The 25,965-nt window shown below is 37.7% G+C and overlaps 1 pseudogene; it reads right to left on the bottom strand.

The window, feature by feature from the left end:
• Positions 1–3,699: 3,699 nt before the first annotated feature.
• LOC132524178 (stress-induced-phosphoprotein 1-like) lies at positions 3,700–5,273 on the bottom strand (annotated as a pseudogene).
• Positions 5,274–25,965: the final 20,692 nt, after the last annotated feature.

Below are 25,965 nucleotides of genomic sequence, written 5' to 3'. Positions count from 1 at the left end.
AAAGTCTGTATCTTCCATCAACAATTCAGCATTATGTTCCATTTTATACTGTAACCCATTTTCCTAAATTTCCTTCCATCCACTGCTCTTGAAAGAAGGAGTGGAGAGAGAGAGAGATGAAGGGCTTAGTATTCCTGTGGAACAGGTCTAAATTGAATGCTGTAATGGGAGATACCAGGGCCTGAACATCTTCAGCACAAGGACTGGGTCTCACAGAGATCATGATGAGAATGATTAAATGCTTTGGCAACCACATGGTGCTGCAGAGAGCTGTTAGAAGGCGAGCCGGTCACCGGTGCTTGATCTTGACTTTCCCACTCTTCAGCCTTCCCCTAGAGGAGCTCGGTATTGTCCTGGCTTCTGAGAGGACCTACATTCTACATCCTGCTGACTCGCACATTTCTTTTTCTAAAAACAGGTACAAAGTTTATTTATTTTATTTTTTTATTAGCTATCTACTTTATACATATTAGTGTATACATGTCAATCCCAATCTCCCAATTCATCCCACCACCACCACCCTGCTTTCCCCCCTTGGTGTCCATACGCTTGTTCTCTACATCTGTGTCTCTATTTCTGCCTTGCAAACTGGCTCACCTGTACCATTTTTCTAGATTCCTCATATATGCATTAATATACAATAGACTCCCACATTAAAAAAAATATATTTATTTATTTGGCTGTGTTGGGTCTTAGTTGCAGGTCTTAGTTGCTCCTCGGCATGTGGGATCTTAGTTCCCTGACCAGGGATCGAACCTTTGTCCCCTGCATTGGAAGGCAGATTCTTAACCACTGGACCACCAGGGAAGTCCTGACTCCCACATTTTTAATACCAACCCAAATCTCTCTTCTGAGCTGCAATTCCATATAATCTCGCTGCCTATTCAACATCTCAACTTGAATGTCTCTGGAGGCACAGGTTGCAACAGTGAACAAAAAAGCCAAAAAAGCTATCATCCTGGAACTCATATTCTAGCCCATATTCAAACATGTCCCAACGAAATCATATACCTTAAACCTATCCAAGCCATTCAGTTGCTGTGGTTAAAAACCACGTCTCATTAGCTTTACGTTTAAGGTATTTTTCCTCTTCAATACCAACACAATCATCCAAGAAATCCATCATTTCTCTCCTAGGCATCTATAAAAGGCCCCTAATAGTCCTCCGTCATCCACTTTTGTTCTTGGCACCCCCCCCCCACCACCACCACCACCACCAGCCATCTAAGTCATATGGTTACTTTGTTTCATTTTCCAGGAGTGACCCTTTTAAAGTACAAAGCTGATCATGGCAATCCCTTGCTTAAAAATACTTCAAATGCAACTTGAATAAAATTGAGCCTACTAGACTCAGTAGGATCTGGCTCCAGCTTTCTTTCACAGCTTTCTCCCCTTTATGCTCTGAGTTCCAGACACAGTGACATTCTGTGAGCTCCTAACTAGGCCAAAATCCTTTTCACTCTAGTAACACACTTCTTCCGTTTGTCTCTGTTAACTCCTAATCATTATCAGATCTCAGGCTGAGCATCATTTTTTTTTTTTTTTTTTTTTGCAGTATGCGGGCCTCTCACTGTTGTGGCCTCTCCCGTTGCGGAGCACAGGCTCCGGACGCGCAGGCTCAATGGCCATGGCTCACGGGCCTAGCTGCTCCGCGGCACATGGGATCTTCCCGGACCGGGGCATGAACCCATGTCGCCTGCATCAGCAGGCGGACTCTCAACGACTGCGCCACCAGGGAAGCCCTGAGCATCATTTTTGCTAGGCTACAATTCCTGCCAGATTACCAGTCCCTTTATGTGTACATTTGTAGCATTGTTTTTTCTTATGCTTGCTAGCATTGTAATTAATTACTTGTGTGATGATGATCGGTTTAATGTCTCTCTTCACCATTAGGCTGTCAGCTCCGTTAGGGTAGGAAATGTATCCATCTTTTACACCACAAAATTTCCAGTGATATCACAGTGAAAATAGTAGGCATTCATTGAATATATGTTATATTTATTCAATATAAGGAAAGGCTACAACTCCTTCAAGTAAGCCAGTATTATAACAACTAATAAGAAATAAAAATTCATCATTAAGAGGGTTATTATGGGAAAGGAAGGAATTCTACTGGACTGATTAGAAAAAACTTAAATAAAATTTTTATTTTCCGGATAAGAATAGTGAATTAATACAAAATGCTACAGGGGTAAATGAATGTTGATAATACATAACTGATAGGAACAAAGAAAGACATTGCAGCAGCTCCTACCTGGATTGAATGAGGAGGGAAATGTCATCAATGATGAGAAGTGACTTTTGTCTGTATAAAAGAAACTGAAGACCTCACAGTGATTGTACATAGGACTTCTAGGGACCTTCCTGCACCAAATATCTTGGGAGCTATGATCTCTTGCATTCAGATATTCAGATGTGGTGGAATAGAGTTGTGTAGAGAATAGTATGAAATACTCAACTGGACTGGGTAGGACCCTAGGCAGCTGGTATGTGGAGAAAGCAGAAAACACTGAATAGTTTGCCTGCAGGTAGATGCCTGTGATGACTTTTAAATCCGGTTTAGGATGCATAAATATTTCATGAACTGAAAAGCTTTAAGGTTAGGAGTGGCCCTGTACTGGTTGCACGTGATTTTCTCCTGCACAGAACTCCTGTTGACTTCAGATTTCAAGAGAACAGATTTGGGCCAAAATTACTTGCTGTGCAGTAACGATTTCATAATTGGAATATTATGTCTCAAGGTTTAGAACTTTCTAAATTATTCAAAAATCTTCTGAAATTTTTATTTTTCAGCTTCAAAGGGTACAGTTCATTTTGTTTTGGGGAAGAGAACATGTATCTGTATTTCTGAGGCCTTGTTCTTTTATAAAAATAAATCAAGATAAATAGGTTTACATACTTGGGAACATGGGAGCAACGTTTCTGTATTTTAATCCCAAAACGTTGAGTAAAACATTCAGTCTGCTCAGTGCCAAATATTACATCAGTAGACTGTGAAAGCACTTCAGATACTGAGCTCTTAGGTCAACATTAAAAATAGTTGTGAAGTTTTAAGCTGCTTTTATTAATAAATTGCTTTTTTTTCCAAAGACACCTTGATAATAATGCACTGTCACCTTTTCTCATTAATTAAGCTATGATAAGAGGATCTGAATTGACTTCTAGTTTCCTATTCCTGTAAAAGAACTAAGCTTGAACAAAGATGTATTTTCTTTGTCTTTCTCTTGTCTGGTCAATACTAACAATAAACAGAACTACTTTTTCTTTTCTTTTTTTTTTTTAAACATGTGACCATGCTGGACTGGCTTGTGTTGTTGGTGAAGGGGTCATGGAGCTAATAGTGTGAAGCCACTTGGGGCCTGAGATTGGGAAGAATACCCTCCCCTCCACATACATGCCTACTCCCGGCCCCCAAATCACCAACTATGCGAGAGCAGCTGGAACAGTGACTTGAGTGCCAGGGGTGGGACACATGAAACTCTGGGGCAGCAGGAGAGACCGTGTGTGTGCTAGGAGGGCCCAGAGGCCGCACAAATGACTCCAGTATAAGTCTCTGTATCTTCCACATAGGTCTGTATAAACATATAGAGAAGATGTTCGCCTTTTCCCCTTCTCTCTCTTCTGCTCTATGCTGCTTGCCACAGTTCCCGCTCCTTTTTCCACATGAGGGTGAAGGGAAGGGTTATGATGAGCAAGTCATCACTGAATTGCAATCAGACCCACATCCAGCAGCTTCTGGATCTTCTGCACTATTACAGGATTCTTCATGTGTCTGCTGAGTGCCTGGGGGTCCTTCTGCATCTGTTGCAGGATGAGCCACATGGCCAGGTCACTCATCTGCTGCACCTTGGCCATGGCCCATCGCTTCACATCTTCAGGGCTGTCATGTTGGTTGTACAGGACCATCATGTAGCCATGGTGAACATCTGCTACCTCCTTCCAATGGAGTCCAGGTCTAGTGCCTTCTGGCAGACATCCATGGATTTTGTATGATCCTTCATTGCTTCTCAGGGCAGCTGCTTTCCGTGTATAACCCTTGGTGAGGGTCAGTTCTAGCTGGATGCACTCCTCACAGTCCTTGAGTGGCAGCTGAAACTCCAGGACTTTGATGAAGCAGGTAGCTCGACTGCTGTACAATTTTGTATCTCTTGGGTTCCTGTTTGATGGCTTCTGTATAGCGCTTCCTGGCCTGGGGATATTTCCAAAGCCACGCCAGGGTTTATGTGGTCTAGCCACTCTTGCTCCTTCAGGATTTTCTCTGCCTGTTGGCATTTCTTGAGCACATCTGGGGTTCAGTGCTCTGCCAGAGATTTGTAGAAATGGATGGCATCCTTGTACTTTCCTTCTTTGAAATAGGCTCTGTCAATTTGACATAAGCTTTGGCAATCTGTCAAGGACAGTCTTCTTGTCTAGCCTCTCTTCAATGGCCTTCTCACAAAGCTCCTGTCATTCACTCTCGTCGCCCTTTGTGAAATACATGGCTGCTTGATTGGTCATGAGAGTCATGTTGGTGGGGTCCTGGCCGTTGCTTCTCTCATACTGTTTCAAGGCTGTGTCAAAGTCTTTTTGCTTACAGGCATCCTTCCCCAACTTTTTCTTTCAGTGCCTGCTTATTATTCCCTGGAATATCTTCTTCCATTGGCTCTGACTTGGTCTCCTTTTAGGGAGAAGGTGGTGGTGGAGGTGTCTCAACTTCTTCCTCCTCATCCGTACTGCCCAGATAGCCTCAAAGGAGACACTGAGGGTAGTCACGATCTGGGAATGTTGCAGTTTTTGCCCAGGTCAGACGGCCTGTTTGACATTGTTCTATCAGTTCCTGGTAGGTAGGATCCATGAGCAGTGTCCTTGACCTGGGATCACTCTCCAACTTCTGGTGCAGATCGGACATGTTGAAAGCATTCTTGAATTTCATCTCTGCTGACTGAGGCTCGATATTCTGTAAACCCTCTTTGAGCTGGGGATCGTTTGCTTCATGTTTTAAAACCTTGTCATAGATTCGAGTGGCAGATTTAAATAAGTTTAAGAACTCAAGAGCTGCTGCTTTTTGGAAATAGCCTTTGCCCCAGTCAGGTTTTAAGTCAATGGTTTTGCAACCATCCTCATAAGCCTTCTGGCGGTCTCTGTTCTTGGTGTAGGATGCTGAGCAATTGCTGGAGAGCACATGGGCCTGGGGATCTGACTTACTGCTTCAGAGTGGCACTGTAATCCACCATCCATGTTGCCAGCACTCAGGGCCTTATTGCCCTTCATTTTAGCTCATTTACCTGCTCCATAGCCTGGCAGCAAACACCATTCAATAGACTTGATCTGCTCCCGGTTCCCAGCCTAGAAGTTGTTTTTTTTTTTTTCTTTTTACATCTTTATTGGAGTATAATTGCTTTACAATGGTGTGTTAGTTTCTGCTTTATAACAAAGTGAATCAGTTATACACATACATATGTCCCCACATCTCTTCCCTCTTACTTCTCCCTCCCTCTCACCCTCCCTATCCCATCCCTCCAGGAGGTCACAAAGCACCGAGCTGATCTCCCTGCGCTATGTGGCTGCTTCCCACTAGCTATCTACCTTATGTTTGGTAGTGTATATATGTCCATGCCTCCCTCTCGCTTTGGCACAGCTTACCCTTCCCCCTCCCCATATCCTCAAGTCCATTCTCTAGTAGGTCTGTGTCTTTATTCCTGTCTTACCCCTAGGTTCTTCATGACATTTTTTATTCTCTTAAATCCATATATATGTGTTAGCATACGGTATTTGTCTTTTTCTTTCTGACTTACTTCACTCTGTATGACAGACTCTAGGTCTATCCACCTCATAACAATTAGCTCAATTTCGTTTCTTTTTATGGCTGAGTAATAGTCCATGGTATATATGTGCCACATCTTCTTTATCCATTCATCTGATGATGGACACTTAGGTTGTTACCATCTCCAGGTTATTGTAAATAGAGCTGCAATGAACATTTTGGTACATGACTCTTTTTGAATTATGGTTTTCTCAGGGTATATGCCCAGTAGTGGGATTGCTGGGTCATAAGGTAGTTCTATTTGTAGTTTTTTAAGTAACCTCCATACTGTTCCCCATACTGGCTGTATCAATTTACATTCCCACCAACAGTGCAAGAGCGTTCCCTTTTCTCCACACCCTCTCCAGCATTTATTGTTTCTAGATTTTTTGATGATGGCCATTCTGACCGGTGTGAGATGATATCTCATTGTAGTTTTGATTTGCATTTCTCTAATGATTAATGAAGTTGAGCATTCTTTCATGTGTTTGTTGGCAGTCTGTATATCTTCTTTGGAGAAATGTCTATTTAGGTCTTCTGCCCATTTTTGGATTGGGTTGTTTGTTTTTTTGTTATTGTGCTGCATGAGCTGCGTGTAAATTTTGGAGATTAATCCTTTGTCAGTTGCTTCATTTGCAAATATTTTCTCCCATTATGAGGGTTGTCTTTTTGTCTTGTTTATGGTTTCCTTTGCTGTGCAAAAGCTTTGAAGTTTCATTAGGTCCCATTTGTTTACTTTTGTTTTTATTTCCATTTCCCTGAGAGGTGGGTCAGAAAGGATCTGGCTGTGATTTATGTCATAGAGTGTCCTGCCTATGTTTTCCTCTAAGAGTTTGATAGTTTCTGGCCTTACATTTAGGTCTTTAATCCATTTTGAGCTTATTTTTGTGTATGATGTTAGGGGGTGATCTAATCTCATACTTTTACATGTACCTGTCCAGTTTTCCCAGCACCACTTATTGAAGAGGCTGTCCTTTCTCCACTGTACATTCCTGCCTCCTTTATCAAAGATAAGGTGACCATATGTGCGTGGGTTTATCTCTGGGCTTTCTATCCTTTTCCATTGATCTATCTTTCTGTTTTAGTGCCAGTACCATACTGTCTTGATTCCTGTAGCTTTGTAGTATAGTCTGAAGTCAGGGAGCCTGATTCCTCCAGCTCCATTTTTCGTTCTCAAGACTGCTTTGGCTATTCGGGGTCTTTTGTGTTTCCATACAAATTGTGAAATTTTTTGTTCTAGTTCTGTGAAAAATGCCAGTGGTAGTTTGATAGGGATTGCATTGAATCTGTAGATTGCTTTGGGTAGTAGAGTCATTTTCACAATGTTGATTCTTCCAATCCAACCATGGTATATCTCTCCATCTATTTGTATCATCTTTAATTTCTTTCATCAGTGTCTTATAATTTTCTGCATACAGGTCTTTTGTCTCCTTAGATAGGTTTATTCCTAGATATTTTATTCTTTTTGTTGCAGTGGTAAATGGGAGTGTTTCCTTGATTTCACCTTCAGATATTTCATCCTTAGTGTATAGGAATGCCAGAGATTTCTGTGCATTAATTTTGTATCCTGCTACTTTACCAAATTCATTGATTAGCTCTAGCAGTTTTCTGGTAGCATCTTTAGGATTCTCTATGTATAGTATCATGTCATCTGCAAACAGTGACAGCTTTACTTCTTCTTTTCCGATTTGGATTCCTTTTATTTCCTTTTCTTCTCTGATTGCTCTGGCTAAAACTTCCAAAACTATGTTCAATACGAGTGTTGAGAGTGGGCAACCTTGTCTTGTTCCTGATCTTAGTGGAAATGCTTTCAGTTTTTCACCATTGAGGACGATGTTGGCTGTGGGTTTGTCATATATGGCCTTTATTATGTTGAGGAAAGTTCCCTCTATCCCTACTTTCTGCAGGGTTTTTATCATAAATAGGTGTTGAATTTTGTCAAAAGCTTTCTCTGCATCTATTGAGATGATCATATGGTTTTTCTCCTTCAATATGTTAATATGGTATATCACATTGATTGTTTTGCGAATATTGAGGAATCCTTGCATTTCTGAAATAAACCCCACTTGATCATGGTGTATGATCCCCTTAATGTGCTGTTGGATTCTGTTTGCTAGTATTTTGTTGAGGATTTTTGCATCTATGTTCATCAGTGATATTGGCCTGTAGTTTTCTTCCTTTGTGACATCCTTGTCTGGTTTTGGTATCAAGGTGATGGTGGCCTCGTAGAATGAGTTTGGGAGTTTTCCTCCCTCTGCTATATTTTGGAAGAGTTTGAGAAGGATAGGTGTTAGCTCTTCTTTAAATGTGTGATAGAATTCGCCTGTGAAGCCATATGGTCCAGGGCTTTTGTTTGTTGGAGGAAGATTTTTAATCACAGTTTCAATTTTAGTGCTTGTGATTGGTCTGTTCATATTTTCTATTTCTTCCTGATTCAGTCTTGGCAGGTTGTGCATTTCTAAGAATTTGTCCATTCCTTCCAGGTTGTCCATTTTCTTGGCATAGAGTTGCTTGTAGTAATCTCTCATGATCTTTTGTATTTCTGCAGTGTCAGTTGTTACTTCTCCTTTTTCAATTCTAATTCTATTAATTTGAGTCTTCTCCCTTTTTTTCTTGATAAGTCTGGCTAATGGTTTATTAATTTTGTTTATCTTCTCAAAGAACCAGCTTTTAATTTTATTGATCTTTGCTATCATTTCTTTCATTTCTTTTTCATTTATTTCTGATCTGATTTCTTTCCTTCTGCTAACTTTGGGGTTTTTTTGTTCTTCTTTCTCTAATTGCTTTAGGTGCAAGATTAGGTTGTTTATTTGAGATGTTTCCTGTTTCTTGAGGTAGGATTGTATTGCTATAAACTTCCCCCTTAGAACTGCTTTTGCTGCATCCCATAGATTTTGGGTCATCGTGTCTCCATTGTCATTTGTTTCTAGGTATTTTTTAATTTCCTCTTTGATTTCTTCAGTGATCACTTTGTTATTAATAGTGTATTGTTTAGCCTCCATGTGTTTGTATTTTTACAGATCTTTTCCTGTAATTGGTATCTAGTCTCATAGTGTTGTGGTCGGAAAAGATACTTGAAACAATTTCAATTTTCTTAAATTTACCAAGGCTTAATTTGTGACCCAAGATAAGATCTATCCTGGAGAATGTTCCATGAGCACTTGAGAAAAATGTGTATTCTGTTGTTTTTGGATGGAATGTCCTATAAATATCAGTTAAGTCCATCTTGTTTAATATATAATTTAAAGCTTGTGTTTCCTTATTTATTTTCATTTTGGATGATCTGTCCATTGGTGAAAGTGGGGTGTTAAAGTCCCCTACTATGAATGTGTTACTATCGATTTCCCCTTTATGGCTGTTAGTATTTGCCTTATGTATTGAGGTGCTCCTATGTTGGGTGCATAAATATTACAATTGTTATATCTTCTTCTTGGATCGATCCCTTGATCATTATGTAGTGTCCTGCTTTGTCTCTTCTAATAGTCTTTATTTTAAAGTCTATTTTGTCTGATATGAGAATTGCTACTCCAGCTTTCTTTTGGTTTCCATTTGCATGAAATATCTTTTTCCATCCCCTTACTTTCAGTCTGTATGTGTCTCTAGGTCTGAATTGGGTCTCTTGTAGACACCTAGAAGTTTTTAAAAGATAATTCCTCACCACTCTTGCAAAACAGTTTGGCAGTTTCTTAAACTAAACATGCAACTACCATAATATCCAGCAGTTGTACTCTTGGGTGTTTATCCCAGAAAAATAAAAACTTATCCTCATGTAAAACTTGTAAACAAATGTCTATAACAGCTTTATTCAGAATAGCCAAAAACTGGAAATAAACATTCTTTAGTGGGTGAATGACTAAAGGAACTGGAATTCATAACCTTGAATACTACTCAGTAATAAAAAGAAATGAATTATTCATACATGCAACAATTTGAATGAATCTCCAGGGAATAGTGATGAGTGAAAAAAACCCAATCCAAAAAGGTTAGATAATATCTGTGTGATTCCAACATACAACATTCTTGAAATGACAAAATTATACAAATTGAGGAGACATTAGTGGTTGCCAGGGGTCAGGGACAGGGCAGGGAGTGGAGTGGGTGGTACAGTGGGGAAGGGAGTGAGTGTGATTATGAAAGGGCAACATAGGGATCCTTGTCATAATGAAAATATTCCGTATCATTGTTTACTCCTCCACTTGCCAATGGACATTTGGATCTTATGTCTCTTAAAGTAATTATAAGAAAAGAAAATGGATATTTATACATTTTTTTTTTTATAGTTACCCACATATTTACCATTTCTGGTGCTCTTTTTTTTTTTTTTTTTTTTTTGTGGTATGTGGGCCTCTCACTGCTGTGGCCTCTCCCATTGTGGAGCACAGGCTCCGGACGCGCAGGCTCAGCAGCCATGGCTCACAGGCCCAGCCGCTTCACGGCATGTGGTATCTTCCCGGACCGGGGCACGAACCCATGGCCTCTGCATCGGCAGGTAGACTCTCAACCACTGCGCCACCAGAGAAGCCCTCTGGTGCTCTTTGTTTCTTCCTGTGGATTCAAGTCACCATCCTGAGTCATTTCTTAGTAGTCTGAAGGACTTTCTTTAGTAAATATTTGTTAGGCAGGTCTAAGTTCTCTCAAAGTTTGCCGGGTATAGATTTCTTGGTTGATAGTTTTTTCTTCCAGCATGTTAAATATGCTATTCCTCTGTCTTCTGCGCTCCACTGTTAAGGTAATCCTAAGTAAATTTGGCTTCTACCTTCTTTTTGAACTCAAAATCCAGGTCCTTCCTGCCTCATAACCTTGGCCCTTATATTGCCCTTTTTTCTGGACTCCTTGGCCATATGTTTCATTATACAGTAGTCCTGGAAATCCCTGAGCCTTGGTGATTGTACTTTCCTATAATGAATGGACTAATCTGTGGAAAAAAAAGTGAACTTTACTTGTCCATAACAACAATGGTGCTGTGGCTTGTCAGAAAGCTGAAAGTTAAATTTCATGCAAAAAATAATCACTGACTCTTAATATAATCACCTTTCTTTATAGAATTAGCAGTCTTTCTAACAACTTTAAAATTTTTTTGTTTTTAAATATTCTGATAGTGAATCATTAAAGAAACCAGATTTCCAGTTGGGTTTAGTTTTTAAGCTTCTAGGACCACAATCCTCATTTTATTTACCAAGCTATCATATAGAAAAATTAGCCCTGGGGGGTGATTTTGAGCTTTCCTACCCATGTGTGATTCATGCAATCATGGGTCTGACTAACATAGTCCATTTACACATCCAAAGGAAGCAAATTACAATCTTTACAATAAGTATTTTTCCAAAAATTACAAAGGGAATAAAACAATGCTTTTCATGCTTCTTTGTTAAAAGAAACATTATATTTAACAAAAATTGGATATTATGGGAAGACCTTTTCCTTAATAGCTCAGGAAGAGTGTGTGACTGTCTTAGGAGGCTTACTGCTTCATGTAAGTAAACATGTTAAGAGACACTGCCTGGTATCCGTTAAGATCTAGTCAGGAGACTGCAGTCAGACCAGTCACTTAACAGAGAAAATAGGACATAAGTAATTATCAATTAGGTATAAAGTTAATTGGGTGACTGAAAAGGCAAAAAAGAGAAAATGAGGAAGCAGCTACCTCCCTTAGAGCTGGAAGAACAAAGGAAAGATGTTGTACATATTTAAAACTTCTCTCTCTCTCTCTCTCACACACACACCCACACACACAGAGCACAGTTGGTAGAGCTTAATAGGGAGCCATCTGGCAAAGAGGTTTGCACAGTCCCTACTCCAGTATCACATAAAACAGCTGGAAGGAGAGTCAAAATCTTAGTAACTGGCACATTTCTTTAATCCTAAATAAAATCTTTTTCCTACCTATCCAGTTTCCCCTTTGCCTAAGATTACCAGAATGTTCTGATATGAAATAATCAAATGTTATTTTGGCTTATGTTTTCTGACAATTTTAACAAATGTTGATTCAAAGTTGACTTTTGCTTTTTTATTATTAGGAGGGATAAGTACGAAAGAGGGGAAGGATTACTTTTCATTTCCATAATGGACACAAGTTTTGTTGACTGCCTCAAATATGTTGGCAATACATGGAGTATAAATTGTAAATAAATAAAACTCAGTTGTCCCAACTAATAAAAGAGATTCTCAACATTTCCCCAATTGTCTAACTTGGGGATGGGGGGTATGATTTTAATAGCAAATATTTCAAGCTAGATAGCAGACACAGTGGAAGAAAGAGGAGATAATTTGAGCATACACAGCATTTCTTCAATCTCAACTGCATTTCTTACTCACCTGAGGGCCACCAGCCTAAAGGAATGCCTGCCAACTTCAGGATAGAATAGCCACTTGGGAGATACAGAAAATGACAAAGTACATACATATTTAAAGTAAGAAAAAAAAGCTAAGATTTCTTTAAATGAAAATCAAGATGGAAATAATTTTACTCTGAAAACCTTCAGAGAATTAGGAGGAGTCTTTAGTTTTTTCCCTTTAACTGATATTTTTAAAACAGCCTATTTGTCAATCTAGATTTGAAAGAATCTTTAAAATTGCTGCAAAAAATATATACTGATACATCTTACATGGTAGTACTTAACATGAAACAGGATGCTTTTACTTGCTCTAAGGAAAGCTTGTTACATAAGTGCATTTAAACATAGAACCCTCCTACCTGACATCAAAAAAAAAATCTATAAATTCCTAAGGATCCTGAAACCCTTGAGTTTAAAATTTTGAGGGATTAGGGAAATGTAGGTTATACTCCACTTTTCCCCCACAAGAATGGTGGTTTTCAACCTAACATAGTCTTGCAGAAGGGAAGGGTAGAAAGGTATGAGTTATACAGAATTTTTCCTTGGCAACTTTGATATTCTCCTCTCTCGCACACCAGGTTTAGAACCTGGTGGAAAAAAGCAAACATGGAGGTAGAGAACTGCAATATCTGAAAATATGTTACCATTTAAAAAAAGATTTTCCATCTGATTATGTTTATGATTATTTCATTGTTTTGCATTCTAAGCTATCTTACATAATGATAAGAAGAGCACTGACAGCAACCATCACCAAAAAAAAAAAATCTTCATTCATAACTGGGGACTAAAATGGCCCATCAAGCCAGGCAGCTCAGTGTAGCTGGAATCTGCCACAAGGAATATAGATCGCACAAAACAGTAGACTAGGAATGAGGGCAAAATTTAATTAGGCAAGGACTAGTCTCTGCTGAGACGAAGCCAAACGACATGGAGAGCAGAACTTGTGGGGCTGCATTCACAGCAGGCACAGGAGGCAGTGGACCTGCCAGCAGCCAAGAACTGCCCCAGGCTGTGGTGCTTCTCTCCGAGAAAGCCCTGCGAATAGCTCTTGTTGCTAATTTTTCTAAAATACAGCCAAAAAAGGCTCATGTTGCCAGGTTACCAGCCCAGCAGAGGGCTTTTTCTTTTCCTTTTTTTTGTTTCTGCAATTTCGAATGCCCTTGACTTGGAAAAACAGTTTATGAACCAACCCAGTTTCCACATTATCTTAACATCGTCACCCCATATATCTCCCGTATTAATTTATCTATGTTAGAAAGACTTTGTTATAATGGATGGACCTAGAGATTATCACAGTAAAGTAAGCCAGACAGAGAAAGACGAATATTATAGGATATCACTTATATGTGGAATCTAAAAAAAATAATACAGCTGAATTTACAAAACAGAAACACTCTCACAGACATAGAAAAAAAACATACGGTTACCAAAGGGGAAAGGGGTTGGGTTAGGAGTATGGGATTAACAGGTACACACCACTATATATATGGTAGATAAACAATAAGGATTTACTGTATAGCACAGGGAACTATATTCAATATCTTGTAATAACTTAGAAAAGAATCTGGGACTTCCCTGGTGGCACAGTGGTTAAGAATCCGTCTGCCAATGCAGGGAACACGGGTTCAACCCCTGGTCCAGGAAGATCCCACATGCTGCGGAGCACCTAAGCCCGTGGACCACAACTACCGAGCCTGTGCTCTAGAGCCCGTGCTCTGCAACAAGAGAAGCCACTGCAATGAGAAGCCCGCTTACTGCAACGAAGGGTAGCCCTCGCTCACCGCAACTAGAGAAAGCCCGTGCGCAGCAACGAAGACCCAACACAGCCAAAAATAAATAAATAATTTTTTTAAAAAAAGAAAAGAATCTAAATATATATATATATATATATATACACACACACACAACTGATTCACTTTGCTGTACATCTGAAACTAACACAATATTGTAAATCAACTATACTTCGGTTAAAAAGAAAAGAAAAAGAAAACTTTGTTATAGAACAGACTATCAGAATATCTGTTGATATTTGAGGTCTCAAATTTTTAAGGGAAAACTTTTCACAAATATATAAAAAGGATGTAGAACTATATTTAACCCTTGGCGTTTTCAGAATATTTGTAGTGTCCTCTGCCCTCATTTTCACAAAAGTCCACATCGTGTGTTGATTTAAATGAAGATAATTCCATTGTATTCTATAAAGTTGTTGTGAGGATTAAATGATATAAAGTAGAGCACTGAGCAAGACTTTAAGTGTCAGAGGTGAAAGTCTGCAGGTCAGTCTTCTGTTAGAGAGGGAAGAACCCACTGATGGTTCAGTAATCCAATTAATGAGTGGCTCCATTTTAAAGATTCTTTGAGGCTTCCTGCAATATACTAGAATTCCTCCAACTATTCTTCTACACTTTTGATGAAAGAAAACATTTTACACTCAATCTGAACACTTCAATTGAAGAGAGAGAGCACTTTGGTTAGAATTAGGCTTCTGAGCCAGACCACCTAGATGGGATCCTTCCCTTTCCTACTGAAGGATCCAGGTGATTTATTTTTCCCTTCTGCCTCATTTTCTCATTCCTGAAATATTGATAATAATAGTACCTCCTTCACAGGAGTGTTGAAAGGATTGAATGAGTTAACATATATCAAGGCTTACAACAGAGGTTGGCTATGTGAGCCAATGTTAGCTATCCTCTAGGGGTAAAGTAAAAAATATCTCCCATATCAACCTGGCTTCTGGAAAATTATTTTTAACTTAGTTCCAGTAACAGCAAAGCTAGCCTTAACAGTTTTGTTCACCACCAACTATAAGTAAACTAACAAAATCATGTTTAAAAACTAGTTTTCTACTTACTTTTTTAAAATATGGCTATTAAAAGGAAAAAAAAACTATTCCAAGCAACTCTACAAAGCTCAATGGATTATTTACTGAGTCTATAGAATTGGCATTTTAGAACCCGCTTTGAAAACTGATGTCTTTGGCTCACTTTAATTGGCTTTGTTTTGATGTGCAACAATTTCCAAATCTGTTTTCTCTCTGTCAATGACAAATATGTTGGTGATGCAGATGGCCACACTGTAGTATTGTCAGAAACCTTGGCTGAAAGATGCTGTGGAAATACAAAAAAAGAAAACAATATTGCCCCATTTTTCCAAAAATATCTTCATGATATGTTGACGATTATTAAGGTTATTTCAAATAGAGCGGCAATTATAGCTGCCACATTTGACTTTGATAATCAGTAATTTGTATCACAAAACAATTCTGGCTCATCAGCTTTATGTTTCTTCTCTGTGAATTATTCTTTAAAGTGCTTTATATAGATGATTCAGTGAGCATCACCATGGAACTAGTTCATCTTATAAAGCTTAATTTTAAATGTATATAAAGAATGGGAAGAGCTCATAAATGATGAACATAGGCATTAAAAATCAATTGCTGATAGAACTTGGGCATAAAGTTAATGAGGCAGTTCATGTTTTCTGGTAACTTTTCATCTACTGCATGGGAATTTCCATTAGAAACAGAGTTTAAGGTCCAGTGTGTCACCCATTTATCTTTTCTAGTGACGATTTTTCTTTCTCCAACTTGTTCTCTTGTAATGGTCTTGGGACAAGCTACAGTCACTTCAGGATTATATTGAATAATATTAAAATACAGTTATCAGATCAGTACAGAAGGCATTAGGGATCAAGTAGTAAAGAAGTGATGGAAATAAAAGTGAACATACCTGGAAATAAATGACTTGAAGGAAAACAATCAAAGTCTTCCTTTTTTATCATTTGAGCAACAAAGTTCTCATTTTGTGGTAAATAGATAATGCAACCCTCATTTCTGAAAGAGCATAAAAATAGATTGAATACTTGTAAAAAGCAATATGGTTGGAAGATAAGAGTGCTGTGTAAAGAATCATAGCCAACACGAGTTTCTTCCTGGAAAGTCATTAAAAAAGAATTGATTAGCAAGTTTGATATCCTTTGGCATAAATTAGATTTTATTTTGCACAAATCTTGGCTGGAAATGAATTTGCAAATTATTATGTCTTCTAATGTAATTATATTGTCCTCCGGTATAAATCACTTCAGAAATGAAAACTACTTTTAACAAGAAATGAATGCATATTCTTGGCAGAATTACATGAAGATCTAAGTAGAAACTGAAATGCATATGCACCGTGGACCACAAAATGGAAAAATATAGGATGCATAGCATCTCCATAAATGCTTGCTTTGAATATGAGTATCTTTGCACAGGACTGTAGGCTAAGTTTGGTACATTTGTTTTAAAGATCTATTTCTTTAACTTGTGGAATCTCAGGAATTTTACTTTTTAAAAGTTGGGTTTGTTGCAAAACGTTTGTCCCTCTGTTTCTTCTGGGCAGTTAAAAACTTAAGATATAGTTAGATAACATGACCAAACCTTGTTTATTAAATGGTAAGAATTGTGTCATGGTTGGATGCATATCCTGGTTGGGATGAGTTTGAACTGTTTTGAATCCTGTTTGGTCACTTACCGCCTGAGCAACCTCAGGCAATCCTCATCTCCAATTTGGGTATACAAAACCCGCCTTGCAGGTTCATTGTGAGGATAAAAAGACAGGATGCATGCAGAGTGCCTTGCTGGTGCTAAGAGTATCTAAAGTATCCAGGAAGTAGCATTTTTATTTATTTATTTATTTTTGCGGTACGCGGGCCTCTAACCGTTATGGCCTCTCCCGTTGCGGAGCACAGGCTCCGGACGCGCAGGCTCAGCGGCCATGGCTCACGGACCTAGCCGCTCCGCGGCATGTGGGATCTTCCCGGACCGGTGCACGAACCCGTGCCCCCTGCATCAGCAGGCGGATTCTCAACCACTGCGCCACCAGGGAAGCCCGAGAAGTAGCATTTTAAAATTTCCAATTATGGGAACATATTAAGGAGAACTTCTTAGGACAAAGTAAAGTGATTAAATCAGTTATTCTTTTCAATCATACACCCATGAACTGTCCTCAGATGTGGGTTTAAATTTACCATTTTACTGTTTTCTGTCTATTCTGCTCATGCTATGTTCTGTTTTTTCCCCTTTCTTGCTTTTCTATGAAGTCATTAATTATTTTAATTCCACTTTTTTCTCTGTTAGTCTGAAAATTTGGCAATTTTTGTTTACCCTAGATAGAAATGGTAAGTTAATTAGTACTTTAACCCTCCACAGGAAAATACAACCAATATGCTATTATTTACATATGCTTTCTATTTTAATACTCTCTATACTTTAAACATCAGGTTATTATTATTACTTTACATAGTCAATGTTCATTTAGATTTACCATGTATTTATGGCTTTCTTTGGAATTCTTTCCTTCCTACATAGCTAACCTTCTAAACCATTAAGATTTCCTTCTGCCCAAAGGATATACTTAATTCCTTCCTGAAGGTCTGCTGGTAGTAAATTCTCTAAATTTTTCCCCAACAATATCTTTATTTCATCTTCATGCCTGAAGGATATTTGTGCTGGATGTAGACTTCTATGTTGGTCATTATTTTCTTTCAGCACATTGATTGCATAATTCTATTGTGCTTTGATTCTATTGTGCCCTTGCTTAAGTAGAGTTGTCAGTATACATTTTGCCTTTTTGAAGATAACCTATCCTTAAAAAAAAAAACTAGTTGCTTTAGATTTTTTTTTCCTGCAATTTCACTGATATGTCTACATGTAGATTTTTAAAAATTTTATCTTGATCAAAATCCATCATTAAAATAATTCCTTTTCACATCACAGTTAACATTATAAGATCATTCCTACTTGCAAACACCTTACTTGCAAAAAGCTAGTTATAACCATAATTTTCTACAGTCCTAATACCCATTACACTCAAAGAAAACAATAATATCTGGACTTATAAAATAAGGGAAGCTGGAAATCTTTTTATTTATTTTCCACCTTTCCCTGAATAACAAACTGAATATAACAGTGCTTTTTTTAGCTTTCCATTCCTATAGGTGTGAGGTTAAAAACAAAAGGTAACTGACTGACCAAGGAAGGATTCAAGGAAAGCAATTGAATGGTTTTAATGAAGTTTTTTTTTTTTTGACCATCCAAAGCCAATTGGTCCTGAGAAAGGGTGTATGAAAACAAATTATTCTGAAGAACATTGATGTTGAATTTAAAATATTTTTAAATTACCCTGTGACTTTGTCTTTGACCCAGTAGTTACCTAGAAGTATGTTACTTTAAAATATTTGAGGATTTTTGTAGATACCTTTTCATTTTTGATTTTTAATTTATTCCTGTTTTCATAGAAAGTGTTTCGTTTGATTGCAGTCATCTGTAACTTAATGAGACTCGTATTTTGGCCCAGCATATGGTCTATCTTGGTGAACCTTCCAGGTGCACTTGAAAAGACTATATACTCTGCAGTTGTTGACTGTAATATTCTAGAAGTATCATTTAGGTCAAGTTGGTTAAAAGCGTCAAATCTTGTATAACCTTACTGATTTTCATCTAGTTATTCTAGCAGTTAATGAAAGAGCAGTGTTTCAGTCTCCAAATATGGTTATAGATTTTGTCTTTTTTCTTTGTTTCTGTCAATCTATGGTTCATGTATTTTGAAGCTCTGTTACTAGGTGCATGCACATTTAAGTCCTTTTGATAGGTAGATTGTTTTTATCATTATGAAATATCTCTTTTTCTGGAAATGCCCTTTGTCTTCAAATCTGCATTGTCTGATATTAATATAGTCATACCAGCTTTCTTACAGTTAATATTTGCATCTTTACCCCATCCGTTTCCTTTAAAACTATCTGTGTCTTTATAATTAACATGTGGTTTTTTGTAAACAGCATATTGTTGGCCTTGGTTTTCATCTAGCCAAGTGGTTCTCAATCAGGGCTGATTTTGTCCCTCAGGGCACATTTGGGAATATCTGGAGACAATTTTGGTTGTCATAACTGAAGGGAAAGGGATGGTGTTACTGGTATCTAGTGGGTAGAGCCCACAGATTCTGTTAAATAGTCTGCAGTGCACCTCTTACAACAATTACGTGGCCTAAAATGTCAGTAGTGCTGAGGCTGAGAAACTCTGATCTAGTTTGAAAACTCTCTCACTTTTAATTGAAGCCATTACTTCATTTATATTCAATATAATTATCAATAAGCTTAATTTTAAATCTGGCATCTCACTATTTGTTTTCTATTTTTCTTAATGGTTCTCTGTTCTTCCTTTCCTACCTTCTTTGGAATTAATCAAATATATACATACATACACATATATATGTATATATATTTAGTATTCTATTTTATCTCCTCTACTGATTTTTTAAAATATGCCTCTTTGTTTTTTTCTTTTCTTTTTTTTTAAGAAGTAAAGCAGTCCTTTTGTTCTTTAAAAAGTCTTCTCCTTGGTGTGTGTGTGTAGTCTTTTATATACATAGTCTAGTCCATTTGGAAAATAATGTTCTAATTTATGCATATATAATATATATGCTATAAATGTGTTATATAATATGTATTGTAAATTAGATATTAAGTATGTAAAATAGAGCATTATTTTTCTTTGTTTTTGTTTTGTCTTTGTTTTGTTTTTCACACACACACACTGTATTTTATTTTTACAAGAGATAAATAGACTGACACCAAGCATTGTAAATAGATGACCACAACAAAAGCAACAATGATTGCAATTACCAAACACGAAACACATTCATACTATGTCATAATATTGACATTCAGTCCAGTAATCCTCCACTGTAACAGCTCCTTTACTTTGCAGTGAAAATTGATTTGTATATTTTTTGCCTCTGAGTCCTTGTGGGATATTTTTTTTTATTCAAACAAAGTTACAAAAATTATAATCACCCTCATCAGTTCACTCAGTCCTGTGTAATTAATTTTTTTCATCTTGATCTTTTGTTAGCACTTTTATGAGTTCATCAGTTTTCCATTAGAGTTCTGAAAATGCTTATTCATTCAGTTCAGCAGTATAGTCAGTTACCAAAAACCTGTACTTGTCAGAGACTTTTCCATGAATTCCTTGAAGATGAAACCCTTTTATAGGAAAATATTTGCAAAACCATCACAGTACACACAGAACTGTCTGTAAGTGACAAAAGACTTAAAAATGACCACGGTTAAAGATTTGATGAAAGTTCATAATAATGCAATTGACAAGGAAATCTAGTTATTTCTGAGATATACATTTTAAAGTAATAACTAGAATTATGACTTATAACATTATACCAGAATATATAAGATTTTTAGAAATTTCATGTAATGTCTGAAACATTTATATTAACATATTTCCATACAAATAACCCAAAGAAAGTTTAGTATTAGTTATTTTGTTTGTCTGTTTGTTTTTTTATACTGCAGGTACTTACTAGTCATCCATTTTATACACATCAGTGTATACATGTCAATCCCAATCGCCCAATTCAGCACACCACCATGCCCACCACACCGCGGTTTTCCCCGCTTGGTGTCCACACGTCTGTTCTCTACATCTGTGTCTCAACTTCTGCCCTGCAAACTGGCTCATCTGTACCATTTTTCTAGGTTCCACATACATGCGTTAATATACGATATTTGTTTTTCTCTTTCTGACTTACTTCACTCTGTGTGACAGTCTCTAGGTCCGTCCAGGTCTCAACAAATGACTCAATTTCGTTCCTTTTTATGACTGAGTAATATTCCATTGTATATATGTACCACCTCTTCTTTATCCAGTTGTCCATTGATGGGCATTTAGGTTGCTTCCATGACCTGGCTATTGTAAATAGTGCTGCAATGAACATTGGGGTGCATGTGTCTTTTTGGATTATGGTTTTCCCTGGGTATATGCCCAGTAGTGGGATTGCTGGATCATATGGTAATTCTATTTTTAGTTTTTTAAGGAACCTCCATACTGTTCTCCATAGTGGCTGTATCAATCTACATTCCCACCAACAGTGCAAGAGGATTCCCTTTTCTCTGCACCCTCTCAGGCATTTGTTGTTTGTAGATTTTCTGATGATGCCCATTCTAACTGGTGTGAGGTGATACCTCATTGTAGTTTTGATTTGCATTCCTGTAATAATTAGTGATGTTGAGCAGCTTTTCATGAACTTCTTGGCCATCTGTATGGCTTCTTTGGAGAAATGTCTATTTCTGCCCATTTCTGGTTGGGTTATTTGTTTCTTTAATATTGAGCTGCATGAGCTGTTTATGTATTTTGGAGATTAATCCTTTGTCCATTGATTTGTTTGCAAATATTTTCTCCCATTCTGAGGGTTGTCCTTTTGTCTTGTTTATGGTTTCCTTTGCTGTGCAAAACCTTTGAAGTTTCATTAGGTCCCATTTGTTTATTTTTGTTTTTATTTCCATTACTCTAGGAGGTGGATCAAAAAAGATCTTGCTGTGATTTATGTCAAGGAGTGTTCTTCCTATGTTTTCCTCTAAGAGTTTTATAGTGTCTGGTCTTACATTTACGTCTCAAATCCATTTTGAGTTTATTTTTGTTTATGCTGTTAGGGAGTGTTCTAATTTCATTCTTTTAGATGTAGCTGTCCAGTTTTCCCAGCACCACTTATTGAAGAGACTGTCTTTTCTCCATTGTATATCTTTGCCTCCATTGTCATAGATTAGTTGACCATAGGTGCGTGGGTTTATCTCTGGGCTTTCTATCTTGTTTCATTGATCTATGTTTCTGTTTTTGTGCCAGTACCATATTGTCTTGATTACTGTAGCTTTAAAGTATACTCTGAAGTTAGGGAGTCTGATTCCTCCAGCTACGATTTTTTCCCTCAAGAATGCTTTGGCTATTTGGGGTCTTTTGTGTCTCCATACAAATTTTAAGATGATTTGTTCTAGTTCTGTAAAAAATGCCATTGGTAATTTGATAGGGATTGCACTGAATCTGTAGATTGCTTTGGGTAGCATAGTCATTTTCACAAATTTGATTCCTCCAATACAAGAACATGGTACATCTCTCCATCTGTTGGTATCATCTTTAATTTCTTTCATCAGTGTCTTTTTTTTTTTGCGGTAAACGGGCCTGTCACTGTTGTGGCCTCTCCTGTTGCGGAGCACAGGCTCCGGATGTGCAGGCTCAGTGGCCATGGCTCACGGGCCCAGCCGCTCCGTGGCATGTGGGATCTTCCCAGACCGGGACACAAGCCCATGTCCCCTGCATCGGCAGGCAGACTCTCAACTGCTGCGCCACCAGGGAAGCCCTCATCAGTGTCTTATACTTTTCTGCATACAGGTCTTTTTTCTCCCTAGGTAGGTTTATTCCTAGGTATTTTATTCTTTTTGTTGCAATGGTAAATGGGAGTGTTTCCATAATTTCTCTTTCAGATTTTTCATCATTAGTGTATAGGAATGCAAGAGATTTCTGTGCATTAATTTTGTATCCTGCAACATTACCAAATTCATTGAATAGCTCTAGTACTTTTCTGGTGGCATGTTTAGGATTTTCTATGTATAGTATCATCTCATCTGCAAACAGTGACAGTTTTACTACTTCTTTTCCAATCTGTATTCCTTTTATTGCTTTTTCTTCTCTGATTGCTGTGGCTAGGACTTCCAAAACTATGTTGAATAATACTGGTGAGAGTGGATATCCTTGTCTCGTTCCTGATCTTAGAAGAAATGCTTTCAGTTTTCACCATTGAGAATGATATTTGCTGTGGGTTTGTCATATATGGCCCTTATTATGTTGAGGTAGGTTCCCTCTATGCCCACTTTCTGGAGAGTTTTTATCTAAATGGGTGTTGAATTTTGTCAAAAGCTTTTTCTGCATCTATTGAGATGATCATATGGTTTTTCTTCTTCAATTTGTTAATATGGTGTATCACATTGATTTGCGTATATTGAAGAATCCTTGCATCCCTGGGATAAATCCGAATTGATTGTGGTGTATGATCCTTTTAATGTGTTGTTGGGTTCTGTTTGCTAGTATTTTGATGAGGATTTTTGCATCTGTATTCATGAGTGATACTGGTCTGTAATTTTCTCTTTTTTGTAGTATCTTTCTCTGGTTTTGGTATCAGGATGATGGTGGCCTCATAGAATGAGTTTGGGAGTGTTCCTTCCTCTGCAATTTTTTGGAAGAGTTTGCGAAGTGTGGGTGTTAGCTCTTCTCTAAATGTTTGATAGAATCCACCTGTGAAGCCATCTGGTCCTGGACTTTTGTTTTTTGGAAGATTTTTAATCACAGTTTCAATTTCATTACTTGTGATTGGTCTGTTCATATCTTCTATTTCTTCCTGGTTCAGTCTTGGAAGGTTATACCTTTCTAAGAATTTGTCCATTTCTTCGAGGTTGTCCATTTTATTGGCATAGTGTTGCTTGTAGTAGTCTCTTAGGACGCTTTGTATTTCTGTGGTGTCTTTTGTAACTTCTCCGTTTTCATTTCTAGTTTTATTGATTTGAGTCCTCTCTCTTTTTCTTGATGAGTCTGGCTAATGGTTTATCAATTTTGTTTATCTTCTGAAAGAACCAGCTTTTAATTTTATTGCTCTTTGCTACTGTTTTCTTTGTTTCTATTTCATTTATTTCTGCTCTGATCTTTATGATTTCTTTACTTCTGCTAACTTTGGGTTTTGTTTGTTCTTCTTTCTCTAGTTCCTTTAGGTGTAACATTAGATTGTTTACTTGAGATTTTCTTGTTTCTTGAGGTAGGCTTGTATAGCTATATACTTCTCTCTTAGAACTGCTTTTGCTGCATCCCATAGGTTTTGGATCATCATGTTTTCATTGTCATTTGTCTCTAGGTAGTTTTTGATTTCCTCTTTGATTTCTTCAGTGATCTCTTGGTTATTTAGTAATGTATTGTTTAGCCTTCATGTGTTTGCGTTTTTTACATTTTTGTCCCTGTAGTTGATTCTAATCTTATAGCGTTGTGGTCAGAAAAGATGCTTGATATGATTTCAATTTTCTTAAATTTACTGAGGCTTGATTTGTGACCCAAGATGTGATCTATCCTGGAGAATGTTCCATGCACACTTGAGAAGAAAGTGTAATCTGCTGTTTTTGGATGGAATGTCCTATAAATATCAATTAAATCTATCTGGCCTATTGTGTCATTTAAAGCTTCTGTTTCCTTATTTATTTTCATTTTGGATGATCTGTGCATTGGTGTAAGTGAGGTGTTAAAGTCCCCCACTATTATTGTGTTACTGTTGATTTCCTCTTTTATAGCTGTTAGCAGTTGCCTTATGTATTGAGATACTCCTATGTTGGGTGCATATATATTTATAATTGTTATATCTTCTTCTTGGATTGATCCCTTGATCATTAAGTAGTGGTCTTCCTTGTTTCTTGCAACATTCTTTATTTCAAAGTCTATTTATATTTGATATGAGTATTGCTACTGCAGCTTTCTTTTGATTTCAATTTGCATGGAATATCGTTTTCCATCCCCTCACTTTCAGTCTGTATGTGTCCCTGGGTCTGAAGTGGGTCTCTTATAGACGGCATATATATGGGTCTTGTTTTTGTATCCATTCAGGAAACCTGTGTCTTTTGGTTGGAGCATTTAATCCATTCACGTTTAAGCTAATTATCGATATGTATGTTCCTATGACCATTTTCTTAATTGTTTTGGGTTTGTTTTTATAGGTCCTTTTCTTCTCTGTGTTTCCCACTTAGGGAAGTTCCTTTAGCATTTGTCATAGAGCTGGTTTGGTGGTACTGCATTCTCTTAGCTTTTGCTTGTCTCTAAAGCTTTTGATTTCTCCATGTAATCTGAATGAGATCATTGCTGGGTGGAGTAATCTTGGTTGTAGGTTCTTTCTTTTCATCACTTTAAGTATATCATGCCACTCCCTTCTGGCTTGTAGAGTTTCTGCTGAGAGAGAAATCAGCTGTTAACCTTATGGGAGTTCCCTGTATGTTGTTGTTTTTCCCTTGTTGCTTTTAATAATTTTTCTTTGTCTTTAATTTTTGCCAGTTTGATTACTATGTGTCTCAGCATGTTTCTCCTTGGGTTTATCCTGTATGGGACTTGCTGTGCTTCCTGGACTTGGGTGGCTATTTCCTTTCTCATGTTAGGGAAGTTTTCGACTATAATCTCTTCAAATATTTTCTCGGGTCCTTTCTCTCTCTTCTCCTTCTGGGACCCCTATAATGCAAATGTTGTTGCATTTAATGTTGTCCCAGAGGTCTCTTAGGCTGTCTTCATTTCTTTTCATTCTTTTTTCTTTAGTCTGTTCGGCAGCAGTGAATTCCACCATTCTGTTTTCCAGGTCACTTATCCGGTCTTCTGCCTCAGTTATTCTCTTATTGATTCCTTCTAGTGTAGTTTTCATTTCAGTTATTGTGTTGTTCATCTCTGTATGTTTGTTCTTTAATTCTTCTAGGTCTTTGATAAACATTTCTTGCATCTTCTCGATCTTTGCCTCTATTCTTTTTCTGAGGCCCTGGATCATCTTCACTATCATTATTCTGAATTCTTTTTCTGGAAGGTTGCCTATCTCTTCTTCATTTAATTGTTCTTCTGGGGTTTTATCTTTTTCCTTCATCTGGTACATAGCCCTCTGCCTTTTCATCTTGTCTATCTTACTGTGAATGTGTTTTATGTTCCACAGGCTGCAGGATTGTAGTGCTTCTGCTGTCTGCCCTCTGATGGATGAGGCTATCTAAGAGGCTTGATGGGAGAGACTGATGGTGGGTAGAGCTGACTGTTGCTCTGGTGGGCGGAGCTCAGTAAAACTTTAATCCACTTGCCTGCTGATGGATGGGGCTGTGTTCCCTCCCTGTTGGTTGTTTGACCTGAGGCAAGCCAACACTGGAGCCTACCTGGGCTCTTTGTTGGGGCTTATGACAGACTTTGGGAGGGCTCACACCAAGGAGCACTTCCCAGAACTTCTGTTGCCAGTGTCCTTGTCCCAACAGTGA

This window comes from Lagenorhynchus albirostris, chromosome 8 (genome assembly GCF_949774975.1).
Source record: "Lagenorhynchus albirostris chromosome 8, mLagAlb1.1, whole genome shotgun sequence".
NCBI classification, from domain to species: domain Eukaryota; kingdom Metazoa; phylum Chordata; class Mammalia; order Artiodactyla; family Delphinidae; genus Lagenorhynchus; species Lagenorhynchus albirostris.
This window is presented reverse-complemented; position numbering and strand designations above follow the sequence as displayed.